This window comes from Passer montanus, unplaced genomic scaffold (assembly GCF_014805655.1).
Source record: "Passer montanus isolate IOZ18808 unplaced genomic scaffold, ASM1480565v1 scaffold17, whole genome shotgun sequence".
In the NCBI taxonomy this organism is placed as follows: domain Eukaryota; kingdom Metazoa; phylum Chordata; class Aves; order Passeriformes; family Passeridae; genus Passer; species Passer montanus.
Window position 1 is genome coordinate 7,076,075 of NW_024364270.1, and position 22,997 is coordinate 7,099,071.

Genomic DNA, 22,997 nt, shown 5'->3' on the forward strand with positions numbered 1-22,997 from the left:
TAACTACTTTGGCACCCAGCTTGAAGACAGTGAGTCCAATTGTGGATTAATGGCATCTTTAGAACTGATTCATTTAGAGGCAATTTGATTTAGTTGTGTGAAGCTTGGGTTGGATGGTCTGCTTAGGAGTTTTTATGTAGAGGAAAACAGAATATTCATTATCACTTCTAATTTTTACATGATACTTATTGTATTTTTCTCTGTGGAGTAGTTTATGCAGCTCAGTAAGAAAATAAAAAACAAAAAAACACCCCTCCCACCTTTAAGTTAAACCAAAACAAAAATGAGCTGCCCAACAGTTCCCAATACAGCTGTACAGAAAGAAGTTTCTTCAGCTCAAAAACCTGAATGAACAGGCTCAAAAGATTGAGTTCAGACTTGTTTTGCACAATTGAGGAGTTCTGCTGCACCTGTGAGAAATGTGGTTGTGCCTATTCATTTTCATTTTTCTAAACTGACATTGCAATTTCAATTACACGTCTTTATTCATTATTCCTTAATGAGCTATGGTATGCACTATGCTAGAGCATAGCATTGAAGGCATTTTGGTCACCACCAGAAGGACCAAATCACTAAAGAAAGTTTGTATACTTACAAGGAAATGCAGCAATTTGCAGAATGATATCTTTTGGAATAAAAGGTTACATAACTAACAGATAATTTTTAGAATGGATCAGGAAAGCTGATTTTTAATAATCATAAACAATCCAAATCCATCCTTAGCATGTCTGCAAAAATGCAAACAGGCTTTCTGTTCATTGTGAATATTCCTAACTTTTTTTTTATCTCCTGTTTTGTGCAGATACATACAGTGGAATTGTACAAGTACTCACGTGGGCTGAGGTGACAGCAGTGTCAGCTTTCTTGTTGCTACATCTGCAGAACTCGGCTTGGATGACACCGACTCCATGTGGTCAGCATCTGTGGGCATGACTAGAGGATGGACTAGTAACAGAAATCAAGGTTAAAAGTAGGATGAAAAAGAAGATTAATTGTTTGAATATGAAAAATAGAGAATTGAATTGCTCAGTTGAAAACGACATGAAGTAAAAATGGACAAAAGAAAGAATAAAAAATAGAAAAAACTGTAGCAAATGAAAGAAGAAACTAGTTAGTGTGACAACATGAGAAGGCCTATTTCCTAATCCAGCAATAAAAATGTTGTGAGCTTTGAGCTAAGATATTTTACTTCATGAAAGTATCAATTCATTCTTTTTAAAATCATATATCTTTAGACAAGATAATTTGGTTGTACATAGCAAAGGTGAAACAGTTTGATGCATTTCAATTTTTGTCTGAGGTGTTTTAGTATTGTTTATTTTCTGTAGTCTAATGTGAATGAAGCATTTGCATCTCAAAATTGGACTTTTTTTTTCCCCTATGCACTAAAGAAAAGCTTTTTAGTTAGGCTGTGGTCATAGAACAATGCAGCCTTTGTTGTTCTGTGATGTTTTATTCCCTTAGGAGGATAGAACCTTAGGTTGGAGGTATGAAAAATGCTGTTCTTTAAACCCAACATCAGTCACACATCTACAGAGTTTTTTATTTCTTTTTCCACCCTGTGGACACGTGGAAATATTTGATCTCAAGTTCTGAAGAAAATTTGGAAAGAGCATTAAGGAAAAGGTTTAATCTTTGGAATACCTATGTAAATATTTCCTGTCTGTAGTTTCCCTAAGGAAAAATTGAATTTAAACTGGGAAAGCTGAAAAAAAATTATTTCAGGACAGGAAATACAAATTACAATGAAACTAATATATCTTCATTAAAATAAAATTATCAAAAATAATATTATTACAGCAATAAAAGTAAATATAAAAGCAAGTGAAATTTTTAGAAATAAATAAGTGAACTAATAACTTGTAATTCAGGCAAATTTTGTGACCTGTTAAGAAATGGTCATGGAAATACATCTGTAAAAATAACATTGTGGATATTGCATTTCTTGTCACTGCTTAATATCCCTTGTCAAATGAGAATTGCTTGAAAACTGGACAGTGTTAGATATGGCTGGGAGGAGAATGAGAAAGCATAAATGTTCTCAGTTGGAATTATAAGCAAGCAATATCTCCTTGAGTCATGCTACTACCAATAATAAATATTTAACAGCTGGAATTTAACAAGTTGGCCTTGTCTAGATACAACATTTGCACTGTTTTATTTGAAATTTTATCTTATATCTTTAGCTGAACAATATAGAAAATTAGATTATATGAAGGACTCTTAATAGTTGTGGCTATAGCAAGACTGGATCTAAGAATAAATTTTTAAAGCAGTCCTAAACAAAGAAGGAGCTATACCTGGACCAAAGGAGGAAAATATTTTCATGTTTAACTCTATAATGCAGAATTTTTTTCATGACTTAAAAATCTCTGTATTAAATGTATGGGTTATGAGACAAATTTTATGTTTAAATTCTGTTACTAAATCTGTTGAAGTAAATTATTCTCTCATGTTGGTATACATTAGAATTATACCCAGGAATGGATATCTTATTCAGTAGGTTGATCACAGTAGCAAGAGATGAAATAAAAAGGAATTTGGCTTCATGTGGTTTATGCTTATATGCAGCTGGAAGAAATATAAATCTTAGTATAATTTGCAGTTCAAAAAATCCAAGCAGCTCCTTGCAGGATGTGAGAATGATTTGGAATAGAAATCAGAGTGACTAGTAGATGTTTTAATCACAGAAAAACTTATTTCTTTCAAGATCGACTTCCTTTCTGCAGTGTTTTATGAATTGTACAAATGGGTTTATTTGGATGTATTTGGTTGTCGTTTCTGATGTTTGGAATGAGAGCAGCAAATGATAGTTAGGCTGAAACAAACCTCCCTTTGTAATTTACAGAGGCTTTAAGGGATTTCCCATTGTTGTTGTTATTATTTCATTGTATTGGGAGACTGTGGTTAACTACAGAATCACAGGATAGTTATGGTTGGAAAAGACCTCTAAGATCACTGAGTCCAGCCACTGACATAGCAGTTCCACGTCCACCCCTAAACCATGTCCTTAAGCATCACAAAGTCAACTTTATCAATAGAAATAAAAACCCCATTTTTTATTATTTCTGCAACTTTCCCATACAAAAAGCCATATAACTTCAAAAAATTCATTTTCTTAAATTTGTATTGCATTATTTAAACAGAATTATGTATACAGGGCTATATCTGCCTTTGGATCATTTAAGGATCCAAAAAAGGAAGTGTCCATTAAATGTAAGGCCTTAATATGTCCTCTATATATTAACTTAATAGAACTTAATGTGTTCTAGATTATGTTGTAATATATTTTGGTAGAGCAACACTATTCACATTGATTAAAATTGGATTTCATATTGTTTTTGTCAAGATCTAAAGAGAGGTGGCAAAAAATACTCTGAAATCCCTGTCCTCTGCAAGCCCACGAATAATTTCAATTTATGGACAAGATTTACAAAATATTTAAGATCTAATTTATATTTCAAAGTCCCTAGCTCCACCTTGGATTTATGCACCAGTGGCTGTATGTCAGTGAGCAGATGAAAAGATTACCCAAACACTGATGCTGTCCTAGAGCCAATAAAATAAAACTGATGGCACAGCTCATGAACTTCTGAGGAGCAGAGCCTGGTCCTATCAGATTATGTCAGATGTCTTATTCACCAAATGTAGCATATAGGAGAGAAATCTCCTGGGCAAAAGCCTGTGTCAATTATGAGTCCATTTGAGGTGAGAGGTTTTGGATCACATTCCTCATCTGCCTGAACCTGTATTTTGGGCAAATGTCCTAAGTTGATCAATGGGAAAATGTAAAATCTCAGTCTTCATTATTCTGCAACCGAGTGTTCTTTGGGCCAGAGCCATAACACAGAGCCTAGAGTCCTCACCCGTGGTGCACTGAGATCAAAATACCTCCCTGCCTCTTTTGGATCTAAAACACTAAAGGAGTACAGGTAGAATGACATCTGAAAGAGGGTTGTCCTGTTCAGATCTCCAATGATTTTCACACTGACTTTGGCAATGAAGTCTTTGCTTCAAATAGGACTTTTGCACTTTTGTATGCCCGGGGAACTTTAACTGCTAAGGTATTGGTTATTCCGTTGTACATAAGGGTATTTTCTTCATAACAGAGTACAAATTTCTGGACAATTAATAAGAGAGGATTTCTATCAAGGTATCTCAGTCAGAAAAAATCAGCTATCTGGCTAGATTTAGACATTGATCGTAAATAAAGAGTAGATGATTAGGTTTTCTGTTTTCTCATTTCAATTCATGATTGGCTTAAAGGGATAAATCATTACTTTCAGATTTTCCCTTCAGGCAAGTTGTTGCATAACTTGACAGGCTGTGCACTCAAATCAGAAATGGCTATTCTGTGAGATGGAAGGATATGTGAGATCAGGGTACTCAGAACTGCATTAATTGCATTTTTTCGATTGCTTCAGTATAATTTATAAGTTTCTTTAATAGCAAATGTTTTCCAGTCAAACCTACCTAAAACTTTACAACAAAACCTGAATCTTGATCTGCTTTTGCTGATTTCCAGAGATTTTAAATAATTTCTACAGAATTATAGCCAGGCTGAATGTTAAAGGACATGAACAGGTCTGAAAACCTGTATGAGGTAGAAGTTCAGTGCCAGTTTGCAAGATAACTAACAATGATGCTGTATTATTCAAATTAGTATTATTACTGCAATGCTGAATAATTTAGACTACTCATTAAGACATTGTGAAAAATAATGAACTGCTAATGGAAGAAATGTAAATCACAGTAAAAAAACCTCTCACAGTAACATCATAGATTGATGTAATACAATTTTACATTTTTATTTGCATAATTAACATATAAAGTCAGCATGGATTAAGTACATCTAATAAAATATAATGCCTCTGAAATTCACAATGAAAAAAGGAGTACAGATAGAAGTAACTCTGTAATGGGAATGTTTCAATGAAGTGTAATTGGGAAGAAAATTCTTCGTAATGTTTTTTGCCACCATGTCACCTCTCTCATGAGTCTCCATAAGGATTGTCTAAGTGTGCATTCAGATTTAGTCATGTGCTGAATTCTGCCTAATTAGGAATTTGGTCCATTTCAAAATTCTCTGGCTTATGTAGCAATGCAGTTCATCTACTTACCAGGACTCTCCCTCTTTTTTTTTAATAGTTCCCTTTGTATTTAACATTAGCTGTTGATACTTAAAAGAGGCTGCTTTGGACAGAGTGATCACCTGCCTCACAAGGAGGGCTCTGCAGATATTGAGATTTGGTTAAAAGACAATATTGATGGCATCTGCACTGTATACATTTCTAAAATAATGTAGTTGTGTTGGATGGATTGGTGCATTGGATTTGCATGGAAACAGGAGTGGCTTCTGTGAAAAGTTGACAGAAGCTTTCCCATGTCCAACAGAGCCAATTCCAGCTAGCTCTGGGATAGCCCCACCCCTGGCCAAGGCCCATCAGCAATGGTGGCAGTGCCTCTGGGATAACAGATTTAAAGAGAGGGAAAAACTGCTGGGCAGCAGCAGCCAGAAAGAGGAGTGAGAATATGCAAGATCAGTAACACTGTGGGCACCAAGGTCAGTAAAAACGGCAGTGAGGAAGGAGGTGCTTCAGAGATGGAGCAGAGATTTCTCTGCAGCCTGTGCCTGACCATGGTGAAGCAGGCTGTCATCCTGAAACCCACAGAGATACACAGTGCAGCAGAGATCCACCTGTAGACCATGGAGAATGTGCCCGTCCTGCAGCAGGTTTGCTGGCAGGACTGGTGGTTGTGTGGGGAATCGGTGCTGGAGCAGTGTGGTCCTGAAGGACTGCACTCTGTGTGAGGGACCCACACTGGAGATGCTCAGGGAGAACTGTGTCCCGTGGGAGGGACCCTGCAGTAGAGTAGGAGAAGAGTGTGAGGAGTCTTGCCCCCGAGGAAAGAGAAGCATCAGAGAAGTGTGATGAACCAACTGTAGCCCTTCTTCTCTGTCCCCCTACACCTCTTGCAAAGAAGAGGTGAAGAAAATTGGGATTAAAGTAAAGGCTGAGAAGAAGGAAGGGCTAGAAGCTCTTTAAAGATTTTGTTTCATGTCTCATTGTACTCTGTTTTGATTGTTAATAAATTAATGTTACCAAATCAAGTGTGTTTTGCCTATGGTAATATTGGGTGAATGACCTCTGCCTACCCTTATCTCAATCCAGAAGTCTTTTGTTGTATTTTTTCTCCCTGGCCCAGCTGAGCAGGGCAGGAATAGAGCAGCTTGGGTGGCACTTGGTGTGCAGCCAGGGTCAACCCATAACAATTGGATCTGCCTCAGCAGGTGATCGGAGGCACTTTCTCCATTGACTGGGAATTCGGACAAGCTGGATCAATACCTTCCTGGAGCAGCCATCTGTATTTCTGCTGAGACAGTATCTCTGTTAGTTCCCAGCTGAGATGAGAAGATTGTTGTGAATCTACAGATACTGGTAATTTATATCGATTCTCATCTACTGTTAAGGGTTACTGTGCTTTTGTGTTGTCATGATTTTGTATCAAAATTCATTCTATTTCCTAAGATTTTGTGTGATTCAGGTCCTCAATAACCTTCCTGTTGTAATGCTGAATGAAAAAATAAAGAACCACAGTAAATTCTATGAGGTTGCTTAATTAAAACAGCCAGGGCAAACTTCAGGTTATTTTCCAGGATGCTGGAAATAGGCAGAAATGGTTGTGGTAGAAAAAAAAAATTCTGGAGCTTGTATTTACTATAATTCACTAAATAAAACACAGATATAACACTAGCAAACCAAACTTATCACATCTCATACCATTCACCTTCCCACTCTGAAACAGTATTTTCCACTGCTTGTTCCAGCAAATAGGGTGTCAAAGGCTTTTGCATTTCTTAGGCTTTTATAGCACCAGAGTATGTGCCAGCTTTGTCAGGTGTGAGTAGTGAATGTCAAGTGGATTTATCCGGGCATTCAAAATAATTCTTCCATGTGCTCTACTTTCAATTATAGATTCAGTTGACTCATTTGCCATGTTGTGCCATTTTTTACACCAAAAATGAATTAGTCATGCTTAGAGGTAATGAGCCAAACTATGTGGGCATGTCCTCACCAGCACATAGGGCAGAAAACAAAATGAGCTTCTCATAGCATCAAAAATACCATTTTATATGTTTTCTGGCTTGCCAGCCACAAGTTAAAATAAGCAGCATAATAACCACGACTAGAAAAAAAATGTTGCCTATAAATATATATGTTTTTTAATCAGTGTGAAAGATGACTCATTCCTACTATCTTTTTTTTTAATATACCTAACAATTATTATTGTGTTTGAGTTTAGAGTGCTCATGGCCAGGAAACAAAGTACTTTGTTGGGAATCTACATCAAAAATCTATCCACATGCTTCTAGAGCTTCCAGAAGTGAAGCATAGTCTCTTTAATAATGTGATAGCTAAATTAAAACAGAAATGAAGGTACAAAGGTTTCTACTGCCTTAAGCAAGAAGAGGAAACTATGCCTTTACCTAGGTATAGTGTTCCTATAAACATTATAATAAGTAATTCTGCCTGAAGTGGGTGGAATCAATGCCAACACTGTATGCATCAAATATTGCCACAGCAGCAGAATCTTCACTTACTCAGAAATATGTCATTTTTTAAAAATAACTTGCCTACAGAACAGGTTAGGTCTTCTGAAAGAACATCTTTGTCTCTCCTTATAAGAGCACACTCAGTGCTCATATACACACTCAATACACATAAATATTGATCATCTATTTTTAATGTATGAGTCATAACTAGAAAAGATTAAATGACAACCTAAAAGAAGATAGGACAGTTTGGTCGTTGTATTCATCAGTAAAATAAAAATAAAGTGAAAGCATCATACTTTGTGATTGATATGTTTAGTCTATTCTTAGTTTAACACCAGATTTAGAAACATTGCTTAAAAACTATGAGAAGAATATTGTGAATAGAAGGAAAAATACATATTACTTTGAACAGTTATACTTGCGCTGTTGGGAGCATGGAAGGCTGTGAGCAGGAAAAGTGAAAAGAAGGGTCTGATAAGAAGCAGCACCCCAGTGTTGCATTCTCATTTACTCAAAATTAAAACCTGCAGACCAAATGAGTCAATGGGAAAAAGATCCAAACTACAAACAAAGGAAGAGGACCTTGAGATGCCCCAGTATGATTTTTAGACTGTAGCAACTCATGACAACTGGAAAATCTAGAATGAAATTATGTCTATCTAAGGGATTGAGAGAAAGCCAACAGAAAGAGTACGTACACATAGAGATCTGTTACTTTTAATTCCTTTGAGTGCTGTAAATCAGAGGCTGTTTGGAGGACAAGCTGTAGCATTGAGCCATATTAGTGTTCACAGGTGATAAAAGCAATTTTTTTCAAGGCTAAGGACTGTAGTTTGATGAGTGACTAAATAGAACACGGACATGCAGAGAGAATGAATAAATGAGAAGGCATGGCCTGGAAGAAAGGATGCGCCTGAAGAACTGGAACAATTTACAATTGTGTGCAGTATAACCAGAAATACAAGAATTTTTCTGCAACATATTATTAAAGATAGGGGACTTACTACAAAAAACAAGGATTATTTTGCAGTTTGCATTCTTCTATAATTCCTCCTTCTGCTATTAACTTCCTCTGTCACCTTTGGAAATTACTGAAGCTAAGATCGTCAAATACATTTTGGGACCCATACATTTTGGTAAGTCACTGATGCTTACATTTCTTTAGAATCTCAGCATTATTAGGACACACAATTCTCTATGTAATACAAAGAATTCATGGTAGTTTTTGATGTAATTCTCTGAATTAGCTCCAGGATCACAGATATAAATGGAAGATACATGAGTTTCTCAATGGAAAGTCTTGGATCAGGCAAATATGGAACGAAGACTTTCATAGAACAGTTCATTTTGAAGATGCTTTATAAGTGGGTTGACAACCACTGAGTAGCTCTCAAATACACTGAATAAGTTTAAGGACTCTTGGAGAAAAGTAGTAGGGAACTATGTGTACTAAATTGAATGAGGGAAAATGTGAGCATAGAGGAGTTTGAAAATTCTAGGAAGGAAGAGCTTGAGGGTAATCTGTGGAGCAGAAGGTCTGAAGTTGTGGGAGAGATAAAGGGCCCCGAGAGAGGAAGTGCTGGAAGCTACTACAGGCCCAACATGGGATCTTCATGGGTGAAGATATTGATTAAATCCTCCTGTCAACATTGCAAATTCTTTTCACACTTTATCCTCTCTTTTATTTCTTAGGATGAGCTCCTTGACTCAGGCATCGGAGTGTGCTCTTGGATCTCCATGGCTTCCAGACCTGCTGGTGCAGGTCAGCTGGCTCAGAGCATGTGTGCAATGCGCCCGTCACGTTCTACATCTACCTGCATAGGAACATCCCCTTGAATTGAAACCAACTCAGAATATCTGTGCGGTTCATTTCCTCTAAGTCCTTTCTTTTACTACATTATGTTAATTTCACAGAGGACCAAGTCATGTCATAGGTAGAAATTTGGTTTCTTCACAAAACATGCAGGTGATTCTCAAGATGCCCCCAATGATACTTGGTATCAGTGTTAAAATTTGTACAACTCCTGTTCGTATTAATTTTACAGAGTGTTGTGTTTCCTACTGGTACTTAGATTAAGCTCTAGTTTTAAATGAAACTGACATTTCTAAAAGAATTGACAGTGAAGAGCAATATTTTACCATTGCAAGGTGGTGATAGCAACACACACACAAACTAGCATTTGAAAGTACATGAAAATACACGAGTGATCATAAAGAGTTTTGAATATCTGTAATGAGCTAATTTCTTTCAGAGACCACAGTGCTTCTTACTAATTCAGTTTTTTTCCAGTGAGAGGAACCTTTATGAATTTAACTACTAGACAAAGGAACCTAATATGATATTAAAAAGTCCACAAAGCTCTGTGAGTCTCATTCAGTCTCCACGAAGCCAGATAATTTTCACTGGCTGCAGAAGATCGTGGATCAAACTCCTGCTAGACATGAGAACAACATCTGTCACCGTGTGCATGCAATATTGCTGTCTTGTTTAGATTTTTCAATATTTCTTATCATCTTATCACCCTGTGTGTGTTAAAACATAGCTCCTTTATAGTGGTTCTAGACACCTAATAACTCTCAACATCTGCAGTAGGGGAGAAATTTGTCACACACAGTGTATTTTAGGTTTTAAGCTGGATGAATGAATGCTTTAGACTAACTTTAGCCTGAAGTCCTGTCTCACAATAGAGGTCAAAAAGCTTTTATACTCTATGGTTTTGAATTAAAATAGAGATGTATGTTCTGGTTTAATCTGTCAAAGAGGTAACATGCATCTTGCTAATATACATCTGGCATGAAGTTTTACAAATAATATGTAGCAATTAGAAGCAGGCTGTTGTCGCTTAGTTTTTGTTCTTTGAAGAAAAGCATTGAGGTGCTGAAGCATGTTGAGAGATGGGCAACAAACTGGTGAAGGGTCTAGAGCACAAATCCTGTGAGGAGTGGCTGAGGGAGCTGGGGAAAAGAATGCTCAGGGGGGACATTGTCACTCTTCACACCTGCCTGAAAGGAGGCTGTAGCCAGGTATCTGCCTCCTTACCCAGGTAGTGAGGGACCGGACAAGAGGAGATGGCCTCAAGCTGCCCAGGGGAGGATCAAGTTGGATATTACAAAAAATTACAGAAAGAGTGGTTACCCATTGGAATAGGGTCCCCAGTGAAGCGGTGGAAACAGCATCCCTGAATATGTTCCGAAAGGGAATAGATGTGGCTCTTTGGGATATGGTTTAATGTCCATGGTGGAAGTGGGTCAAAGGTTGGACTTGATGATTTTGGCAGTCTTTGCCAACCCTGATGATTCCATGACTATATTCTATGATAAGTATCTTTTATTAGCCTCACATTGTTCTATATAATAGGTATGATGAAAGTGCATGAAAAAAGAAACAATGCATGTTTTTCTAAACTGTCACTGAAAGCAGAGAAGGAATCCATTATCTTCCATTTTAAGTTCTTATATTTATTGCAAAAAGATTTTTTTCATGTATTGTACTGCTCTCCACTTAATTAGAAGAGGGAAATGTTAAAAATACTGTATTAGTGCATTCAATTATATAAATGCACAAATTAATGTGATTAAAACCTAATTGTAGTGTCAGATATGTTTATGCATTTTGTGGCATGAACAATCATTAAGTCAACTCATTCAGACTTGTTGAGGACAAAAAACAAGGAGAGAAAAAGGCACTTTTCGCTGGCTTTCTTTTAAAAATATGTTTTCAAGAGGAAGTTTCAAATTCTCAGATAATTTCATCTGTGGCTGCCTGAAAGTGTTGTTTTAGTTGGGTTTCTTCTTTTAGCATCTCTTTTTCTAATTTAAAATAACTGGTGTCGCACAACCAAAGACCTTATATCATGTTGAACCAGCAATCCTACTGTGCAAACTTAGTAATTGTAAATTACCTGAACCATACCTGAGAAACCAAATGTATTTCACTCTCAGCACTCGATTTATGTCTCTGCAGGAGATTTTATGTTATGTCTACACTGCAACTAGAGTCATGATTGCAGCAACTATAACTATACTTAAACTTGCTTGCATCCATCCAGCTGAAGCATTCATTGCACAAAAGTCATACCTGTAGTTAAGTTTCTGAAAGTGTGTTCTCATAAGCCCACAAGGAAACCTGAGCTGATTGTTTTTGGTTGCTTTACTTAATTTCTTCTATATTAGATATATCTTTTTAGGCTGTGCTCATGCATTTCATTTGAAGGGTTAGCATGATCCTAGATAGATAGGTAGACAGAGCCCAAGAATACTAGCCTGAGAGTGATTTTAAAAAAGCCATAGTATTTCATGTTTATTGCAATCAGAATGAAACTAGAATGGGTGAGAGCGAATTTTTTTTTTCAAATTTTGAAAAAAGAGGCTCACACTTCAAAAAAAATTTGATCTGTATCACTAATAATAATCATACCATCGGAAGACATGCTTCAGCCAGGGCATTTTTGTCAAACCAGGAAAAGGGTGTTGGGGGAGTCATCTTGGAAGATCATTTGAGGAGATTATTTTAATTTCCAGTCAGATTTTAGCATTACTCTGTGGTATAACTGGCAAGAAGAATGACATATAGTTATGGCTATGTATATGGTTATTTTCTCTGGTGAAGACACTTAGTAAGATGTTGCATAAGACTTATTTTATATACTGCATCAATGATACCTTAAAAGACATTGCTTTAAGAAAATTCATCATAATGAATTAAAACATTCAGTTTCTTCATCAGAAATAATTTAATTGTCCCTGTCAAGACCTAATGCAGATTATTTTTCTGCTTTTACCATCAATCATGTGATTTTTTTTTATTTTTCAAAATTTAATAGGATTTAAGTACTTAAATTTAATAGTAAACAGAAAGGTTGGAATTGAAAGGTTGGTATTTTTTAAAACCATGATGTTTTTTAAAATGAACATCTGAGTTCTCATCACATTTAACATTCCTTTCTAAGAGTAGTATATTTGAACGCACTGGATTTTTCAAGTCAGTGATTAATCTAAAATAGTAAGCAGAAAGGTTGGAATTGAAAGGTATTATTTTTTAAAACCATGATGTTTTTTAAAATGAACATCTGAGTTCTCATCACATTTAACATTCCTTTCTAAGAGTAGTATATTTGAACGCACTGGATTTTTCAAGTCAGTGATTAATCTAATAAGGAAAAATCCTCTAAATACTTCACAAGTTTCTCCCATTAATATGTCAGTAAGTCTTTTCCCTTAATTATTTTTGAAATATATTTATGGATTTATTCTTTTACATTCAAATAGTGTTCTTTTATAATAAACATTTGAGACTCTTTCTATTCCTGGTTCTTCCACTTTTCTTCTCTAAAAGAGTCCTTTGAGCCTTATTCTGTTATTTAAACTATAATTAGTTATCACAGTAACACATCAATCTATAATTCTGTTACTATAATGTAGAGAAAATTATTAATAGCTGTATAGAGAAATATTAGTTATTTAATTCTTAGTTCTCCTGCTATTAATAATTTTATTTTTGTTTAAAATGAAATCTCTACAGGCAGGTGAATGTTTGTATTTTCATTTGTTAAAGTATTGTAAGAAGTGACATCATAATTTCATTACATATTCACCATTTTAGAAGTATTGATTTATTTAAAATATATATATCTCATATATGTCTCATATCCCATATATATCTCATATATATGGGTTGGGGACATTAGTTTTACATACCATAATTAATATGGTTATAAAATCTTGCTTTAAATGGTTATTGTTTAATATTATTATCATAGAACAATATTTAATAATAATTATATAATAATTATTATTAAATAATAATTATTATATAATAACAAATATTTGAGAAAAATATATTAGTCTAGGACAAGTACAATGCTTTTGAGAGAATAAGTTGTAACTTAGGTAAGAAAACTGAATTTTCTTTTGGTAGGAAGTTCTGCAGAAAAATTCTCAACCATTTCCTAATTTGAGCCTTTCCATAATTGTTACCATCAGCTCAGTTTATGTGGGTACTGAGTGACTTGCTGTGCCCTGTGCAGGAATTTCTGTAGGCACATGCACATCACTGCTTGGGCACCAGTTGAGCTGCTGTCCCTGCCTGCTGGTGAGGTGCCAGAGCACCCAGCCACCTGCCCACCGCAGCTCCGTGTTACACAGCCCCCTGGCTGCCCAGGGAGCCTGACCTGCTGACCGCCTTCTTCCCAAATGTCTTCCCAGCTGCCTCATGACCTCCCTTCCCTCCCAAGCTATTGCTGTCGTTAGAGAAGGACCCAGAACATGCCATCACCATTAGCAGATGTATGCCCTCTGCAAATCTGTTCTTGCTCAGCCATGTCACACACAACGGGCTGGCGTGGAGGGCGTTGCGGCACCGTGCGGTCTCTGCTGTCAGTGCCTTTGGAGAGCGTCTCCAGCCACAGAGACTGCACGTAGACTAGGGAACAGATTTTACCAGGCTGCTTGGTCTGCTGGGTAGACAGAATAAAAATGTGTCAGACAAAAAGATATTGCTACAGCCAAGCAGAATCCAAACTCTTCTCCTCACTCAAATGCCTGACATTTGTAGGTATGAAATTCAGAGATACACACAAAACTTCTAGTGGAAAGACAAAGACATACTAATTTGGAAAGAGGTATATGTTTTTCTTCTCATCTAAGTTGATAATTAGGACTTGGATGTTTCTATGTGAAGAAATCAGAGGAATTTCGAAAAATTAGAATTTTTAAAAGACAAAAGTTTTTAAAAGCTGGAAAATTTTTTAAAGATTGTCATTAATAACTTTAGTAAGGCAATACCCAAACATGTGAATGAAGGTAGCTAACACACTCTGAAATGAGAGCAGTTGTTAAAACTGATCTATAAATTGTATGAATTGCTTCTGAGGAGCCTCCTTGGGGAAATAAATGCTCAGGCCTCTCCTCTAATAGAAAAAATAGTTGACTTCCTGCTTCCCCTTCCTGATATTACTAACGGCAAGATAATGAAATTAAGCCCATTTTACCCCTTCCTGAAAAAAAAAAAGCTTATTAAATGATCCAAACTCTTTTGCATCTTTTTGTATGTGTGTAAAAATTCTCACATTTATTTAAAATCAGTACATTTTGCAATAAACCTTTGCTCTGATAGTCAATTTATTATTAGCTGTTGAAATCTAGCAAATAATTGCACTGGCAATTATTTGATTGAGATTACTGGCATGCTCTGTGTATTCCAGGTCAAAAACCACTCAGCACTGTGTTGCCCCATGCCATTTGACTGAGAGTCACAGAGAATATTTGATCTTGGTACCAATTAATTCAACTGAAAACGGTCTACAATGCAATGAAAAGTGATTCACTGTTTGGGCATGGAAGGCATTTGTTAGAAATAAAAAAAAAATTAAAATATATATCACACAATAATTGACACTTCTAGGCGTTTGATTTTATCTTAACTCATGTTCCCTCTGCTTAATTTAAAGAAAATATCCATTCATCTTGTGGATGATGTACTGGAAAGAAATAACCTGATTTCCTTTTCTGTTTACCCATATAATCAATGTTCCCATATGGTAATCATTCAGCAAAAGATTCATTCTGAGCTTTCATGAATTAGCTGAAATATTTTCATTTAATACAATCATCATAAGACATCAACAAGTGATAATAACACATAACTTTTTTAATTTTTAAGGTAGTTTAAACATTGATTAATTAATTGGACAACTTCACTGGTGTTAGTAGCAGATGTTCACATATTCTCTAGCATGGAGCACTGCCTTCAATGCAGTTCTAAATGAGTATGCAACACTTTCTCACATGCAATATTGCAAAAGAGCCCAAAAAGGGCTACAAGCTGCTCCAAGGGTGAGACTGGACAATACCAAAATCAGCTGCAAGATCTGTTGAGGCAGGGCACATCTTTTTTGTGTAGTCTTGTAAAATCTTCTACATTGAAATACAGAGGGCATGTTAAGGCATTGATGTATGGCTGAGATCTCAGTGTAATGTGTGCTCTATGTGCTACAGAAATAACAGAAGGCTTGGAAGGGCACTATGACAGCAGCATGAATCATTTCATAAATATGTTGTGAGCCATTACCTAACAGTTAGAAATTTCTGCAAAAATTGCTTAAATGACATCACCGGCATTCCTAACACACAGACAAATAATCTGTGTTAAACCTAAGTGGTTTTTTGAGCAAGAGTAAGAAAATGATAAGAGTTTTTATAGCCAGAGATGTATGAGAAGCATTCCAATCATCTTTGTTTCTCCTCCTGATAACCTGCATCAACTTGAGCTGAACCAATGAAGGTCAGTTCCAAAATGAGTGTGAAGTGGCACTCAAACTCAGACTTTTGAATATATCGCAAAAACCTTCAGCCCCAATATAACCACACATTTTTACAGAAGTGTGTGTACCTTATTGCAATATGCTTGGACAAACTGGGATAAAATTATTTTATTTTTAAAAGGTGCAGTTTTCTGACTGCTAAATTATCTTTGGAAGATGTTCTCTTTAGCCTGATCTCAGTAAGAATTTGTTGAGAAAGTGGAGTCCCTACATCTTTTTTCCTAAGGAATTCCTCATGGGAATTTTGCTCATTACTGGTGTTTTATCACTCCCCAATTTCTGTCTTTTTTAAACTTCAGTTCTTTCCTCTGTGTCCCATTGAGAGTAGAAAGTTATAACATTTTATACTGTTATTTTATTTTACTCAGCTTTTGATGGCATGGTCTTGAAAACAACAGGATGCAAGGGCAGAGCTCAGAATGCATAGGTGAGTGAAGACACTTCACACAAATTGTTTTTTTCATAGATTCGTGTATGCTTGACTATTGTGAGACACCTCCTCTGCCTTTACCCAATATTTTCTGATACCACTGGCCAGTTTTGACCAAATTTGTTGCATATTATTTAAAATTCTCTGGAAATAGATAGCTGTATAGAGGAAAGAAATCCTATTAATGTTCCCATGGAGAAACATGCTACCTAATATGATCTTTTCTAAGTATAAATAAGGGAATACAATAAAACATTTGTTTTGAAATAAAGACATATGGATATTACAATCTCTTCCAGAAGGCGTTACTAAAACTAAATTTTCTCTGAAGGTTATCTTTTCTTTGATTTTTCATTACATCTGTGGACTTCAAATGAATTTTGATTCATTATGTGAACAGAGCTACCAGCTGATTTTCTCATGAATTGCCAAGTGATTCAGGCAAATCCAGTAATAGAAGTATTTATGAAATGAGGTTGCTCAAATCACTTACTTCCATACATCTTGTTTGAATCCAGTTACTTGCAATTCTGCAAAGCATGATTTTTTATTTTTTTCATCTTTGTGCTTTTCTAAATTAAAAAGTTGCGGAGTTATAATTTGGACTGCCTTTACTATGTATAAAGTTGAAGTAGTTATGCATAAGATTGTTTATTTCAAATATTATCTTATTTTAAAAAGGAAAAAACCAAAATAATTCTGTAAATGCTAACTGGATTTTATACACTCCTTTCAATTCAGCATATTCCATGATTCTGTGATTTCTCTCCTACTATAAAAGAACAATCATTCCTAGCTAACTTAATTATTTTAGTCAAAAACTTCAGCCATAATTCATTGTTTTAACTATATCAACAAGATTTTGCTGGTGAGAAAATGAAATTTATTCCATTTAAAATATAATACATTCCATGATTACACACTGTATGTGGTATGTCTGTTTGTTTCCCCTGGAGGGAAGTTATATTGAATTTATTAAGTTCCTACAAGTTGTGTGAAAACAGCTGTATAGGAAACAAAAGCTGCTAGTGAGAAACAAGCTGAGCCTGACTCATTGCATATGTTTGCTTACAATTTCTGCTTTCTCCCTTATATCACATACATGCAGCATGCTGTCCCACACATGCAGGGTGTTCATGATATATTTCCGCTGTATTCAGTTGGTTTGTCCATTTTTAATTTTTTTTCCCTCTTCCTTGTCTTGCTGTATACTCTACCTACAGCTCCATGGCTCATAATTTCCTGACTAAGTCTCACTTCAGTCTCTACCTGCACAACAGAGAAAAGCTACCCAACACACATCCTTTCTGAGAACCAGCATGACTTGTCAGCATCAGGTCCTCTTCCCCCTGGAGTTGCACATTCAACAAAAGAATAATGAAGTAAATTTACTTCTGTAATTAGCTATTTTTTTATGATTTCTTTCTAGTTGTCCATAGAAATGTAAATTACATATGAGAATTTATAGCACAGGATTCCAGTGCCTTAGATAAGGGCAACAAGTTTCCTGTTTGTTAAGCTTTAATGTCCTTGACATGTGATTCTTTACTGTCTTTACTGTGTATAATGTTGAAGTAGTTATGTACAAGATTGCTTATTTAGAACTTTTTTTTTTATTTTTAAAAAGTTTTAAAGAATCAGAAAAATGAAATGCACATAATGACATTTATATGGATTATCTCAGTTTTATTTGTATTTATTTGTCGATACAATGGCAATTTGCTGCATAGCACATATACTGTCTGCCAGAGTTTGTGTTTGGGCAATGCTCTCAGGCACATGATGCAGTTCTTGGGGTGTCCTGGAGTTGGACTCAGTGAGCCTGAGGAGTCCTTTCCAACTCAGCATATTCTGTGATTCTATGATTTCTCACAGCAGCATGCTTTGGCTATTTTTTTTTCTGAGGGTGTCATAGTTTCTCTTTTACCTGTTTTTGAAAACATCTGAAAAAATATTTCATTAAATTTTCTCTTACCTATGTTGTTCCATTCATCAAGCTTTTTTGCCTTGCACCATGCTTCCAAAACCTAGTAAAATGCTTTCTGTGTGGAAATTGAAAAATATGGGACGCAACTTCTTACCACCCAAGTCTGACAAAGTACTAGCAAAGTAGAAGAGTGCTTCTCAATCTGAATTTTATATCCACTATTCACAGGAAAAATTAAGTATACATCACATACAGCTGCAACAAAACCCAGGATAGTTTTCCTCTTATTCTGGGGATAGGGCAGTAACTGATGATGGTGATGGTGACAACTCTGCCTCCCCTGGAACACTGGCACAGTGAATGAAATCCACAGCCTTCTGTTCAGCCCCAACTAGTCTTCTCCTTTCCAATGGGCTTCCACTGAGACAATATCAGGCCAGAAGAGGTCAGAAGATAGCTTATTCCAGAGATGGTTCCCAATAGGCACCATCAACAAAACTTCACCAGGAGGAACACCTTCAGCTCAATGACATCTTCCAACATTATTCTCCCACCATGTTTTGCAACCTCCAAACAGTCTGGTGCCCTCATCATGGCACAGGTGATAAATGCTTTCAGTTTCATTATAGGAAATAGCACTATTCTGATGGACTACAGGACAAACACTGGCATTCATTAACATGCGTTGTTGCACACAAAGTAAACTGGAAAGGGTAAACAAACAATGCTTAGCTAGAACTTGGAGAGAAAAGGGTTGGGTGGGAATTACCTTGGGCCAAATATTATGAAATGTGGACACTCAACCACTCAAGTGCTCTCTGGCCTCAGTGTCAAAACCAGTCCCTAGGCCTTTCAGCACTACAGCATCCATTTTTAGGAACATGAAGACAACTCCTTGGCTGCCATTCTCCATCTCTTGTGCTACCCAGGCTAATCATTTTCAGGCAGAACCTTGGTTAGAAATACCCTCCAGATCAATTTCTCTTAGCCAATATGTGTGTTCTTCTTTTTGGGAGGCTGTGATCAGTGATGAACAGACTAAACAGGAAGTTTGTCATTGTCATCATCATCATCTCATCAAGTACAATCATTGTATTAAAGGAAAGGTATTTAAAACAACAGATTGCCTACACAAATGCTGAACTCCACTGTTTGGTAAGGTCACCCGGCCTCTCTACTTCTTTATCAGTGGTCAGAACAGTCCTAACATTCCTTTTCCATTTTGACTTTCGCTATTGACTAAGTTTCTGTTTCATAACCCATTTTTGGGCTTCTGGGATTTTTCTGGGGGGAAGCTGAGGGGTTTGTTTTATGGTTCAGTGGTGTTTTGGGGTTTTTTCATTTGTTTTTTACTGGGGCCATTGAAAAACAGTTTAATGAATTCAGGAGGTGGAACTAGCCTCTTCAGTGACTCATTTTCAAACTACTCTCAAGTGTTAGCTGTGGGATGCTATTCTGAGTCATTTTGTTGCCTTCTCATTTGCTTACCAATAGCTGTCCTGATTTAACTCCTAATGAAAAATGACATTCTCCTGAAAGACAAGAAGCCTGATGGGAAGTAAGTCAGGCTGAACAACTTTCATTGTAAGTATACTTTTATTCAGTAAAATCCATCTATGATGACTCAATCCAAGATTTTTTTCTCTTTACTTACAGCTCTTTTTTAATGACCTCATTATTTTAAAAACTCCCATTTAAAACAAGATAGTCTGTTTTCGGTGACTGTGGTAGAAAAATCTGTAGACTATCATACCTTTTACTATGCATACTGCAGAATAGCCTAACATTGGCTTTGTATTATCAGAAGCTACATTTTCTCATATCAAAGTATTTTTGTCATTTTTGATTAATAATGCTAGTGATATTCATATACAGTCCTTGGGGTCTATAACATCACTATCCAGATAAGTCCCTTTTATATCCAATTCCAAAGTAGGTTTGAATGAAAAAAATAATCTCTTCTATCTTTCTATCTCTTCTTATTTCCTAAAGTGGATCAAATCCTTACTGTCTAATGCTGTCTTAGAGCTATCTTTTATATATACATGTATGTACAATTTAACAACACTGCCCATCCTTCAGTAAATGTGATCTAGATTGGAAGGTTACTTACCCTCAACTTCAGTTGGTGGGTTTTTTCTCTATGGAAAAATGGGGGAGTTTTGCTGTTGCATTGCATAAAACAGAAGAGAAAATGAGTACTTCTTGCATTGTTATGAGTTGTTCTTTTGAGCAGATGCAGAGCTTTGAATAATTGCAGTCTACTGATTGTACTTCTGTCTGCTAAGCTCTTTCCTTCATTTATTGAAGTCTTGCCTTTACAGATAAACTGGCATCAAAGCATTCTCTTAAGAGAAATTAAAAGACTAAAGCTCTCAATTAAGCTACCGTGTATTTTAATGGAATAAGTTCTCAATCAACAGAAAGATAAATGTAGTTTCTTGGTTTTTTTCTTCTATGGTATATCTGTGCCATTGCTTATTTGAATGTAACTAGTACACAAAAAATGTCTTTCTTATATCTCAGTTTATTCAAGTCTCTTTACAACTTTTAATGGGTTTACCTCTTCAGTTCTGTTGTGCCCTACAAATTTATTTGGTATTGAATTTACACCAGAGAAAGTCATGACAAAGAAAGAGGAAAAGCAGACATGCACAGAAGGCATTCTACGAAATGTTTGCTCCATTGCAGATTAGTTGGCAGAAATCTCTTAGAAATCTCGAGAGCTTAAAGAATGACAGATGCTTGATTATTTCACACAAATTGGAAGCATTGCTTTGAAAATAAAAACTATTTGGCCTTTTCAACCTCTCCTCCTGGTTGGAGTTCTAGCTGTATTTTTTAGTCCATTTACACATGCACAAGCACGTTCTTGTGGGGACAGGCTTGAGTACACTTCTCTTCTTTTCCATGAAGTACACCACTGAGATTAGCTTCATTGGAGTATGGTGCTAATAACACCAAGGCTGTGGCTTCAATCCCCATACAGACCATTCACTTAAGAGCTGCACTTGGTGATCCTTGTGAGTCCCTTTCAAATAAGAATATTCTGTGATCTGGTAATTTTGACAACCACATACCAGGGCATACTGACAGAACAAATGTATTTGGCATACAATCAAATATATCTGCAACCAGCTCTGGGCTCCTCAGCACAAGTCTGATTGGAAGAGGGCCACCAAGAGGATTAGAGGGATGAAACTTCCCTCCTATGAGAAAAGCCTGAGAAAGCTGGGGTTGTTCAGCTTGAAGAGAAGGCTCTGGAGTGACCTTATAGCACCTTCCAGTAGCTGAAGGGGCCTATAAGGGTTTATTCTGAGGTCATGAAGTGATAAGACAACAGGGAATCATCTTAAGGTGAGGGAAGATAGATTTAGATTAGTTATTAGGAAGAAATCTTTCCTGTGAGGATGGGGAAACACTGGAACAGGTTGCCCAGAGAATTTGTGAATGCCCCATCCATGGAAATCTTCAAGACCAGGTTGGGCAGGAGTTTGCATTAGCTGGTCTAGTGGAAGGTGATCCTGCCTGTGATGGGGGTTTAGATGTAGGTGATCTTTAAGGTCCCTTCCAACCCAAACCATTCTATGATTCAATGATATAATTTTTCCAGAATCACTACAGTGCAAGCCAAGTAAATTGATGCCTTCAAAAGCATGCATGGTTTGCTCAAAGGGATGTGGCTTCAAAGACAGAAACTTGCATCTTGTCAAGTTCCTTGATTAGAGAAATCCATTTAGTCTAGTTTCCCTTGTAAGAGGGAGTTTCAACTCCTGTTTAGTTAATACTCTTCCATAAATCACAGGGCAGATGCTGATCTCTGTTTCCATCATAAATACAGAGCATTTAGTGCCATTTGTGGTATTGTTCTTGAGTTTTACCAATTCAGGCTATGGGAACCCTTTAGGTGAGTGCTTCAGATACACAGAGAGTCTTGCTGGGCATAAGACACCTCAGTTTAGCACCCTGTGTATTGCCCGATTTTGTCATTGTTGGAGGTTTTCTGAATGGTTTGTTTCTGGCCTAATTTTGAAAACATCTGTTATTTGTGTTTGTAATGTGTCGGTACTGGAACACAGCAAATGTTAGTTTTACACATCAAGAAAATTTGAAAAGTTAGGTCCTTTAGAATTTTTATTCTCTTTTTCTGCTGGATGGCACTATTTATTGATCTGAACTTCAGATACCGTGTCTATTTTAGTCTAAGTAAAAAATAGAAAAAAGGAAAAAAAAACTGTTGTTTAGCTGTTCTGAGGATTTGTGTTTTCATGCCAGTAACAGGAAAACTTTTCATCTAGGTTGAAAAAGAGCTTTTCCTCTGTGTATAGGAAAAGCTATATGCATACACATACATGTGTGTGTATATATATATATCTATACATATGGGTATGTATGTATGAAGTTTCTGCACTTCTACTTTTTTCTCTGATGAGTTCCTAGCCAATGACTGCTGCACTGCCTCCTGTGACCCTGAACAGCTCTGGACTGCACAGTGTTCTTGTCTTTCCCTGGAAAGCAAAGCACGGAGCAGATCAGTGCAGTGCCCAGCTGCACCCAGCATGGTGGCACGGTACAGACAGGAAACACACCACAGCTCCACAGTCAGAAGTAGACTTCCACATTTTAGAGGTGCACAAATAACAAGAAGAATAAGATATTAAGTGGATTAAAAGGACTGTTAATAAAGAATGCTTGTCACATCTTCAAACCATGACTTTCAAAGACAGTGAAAGCTAAGTTATTCTAAAGATGATCACCCAG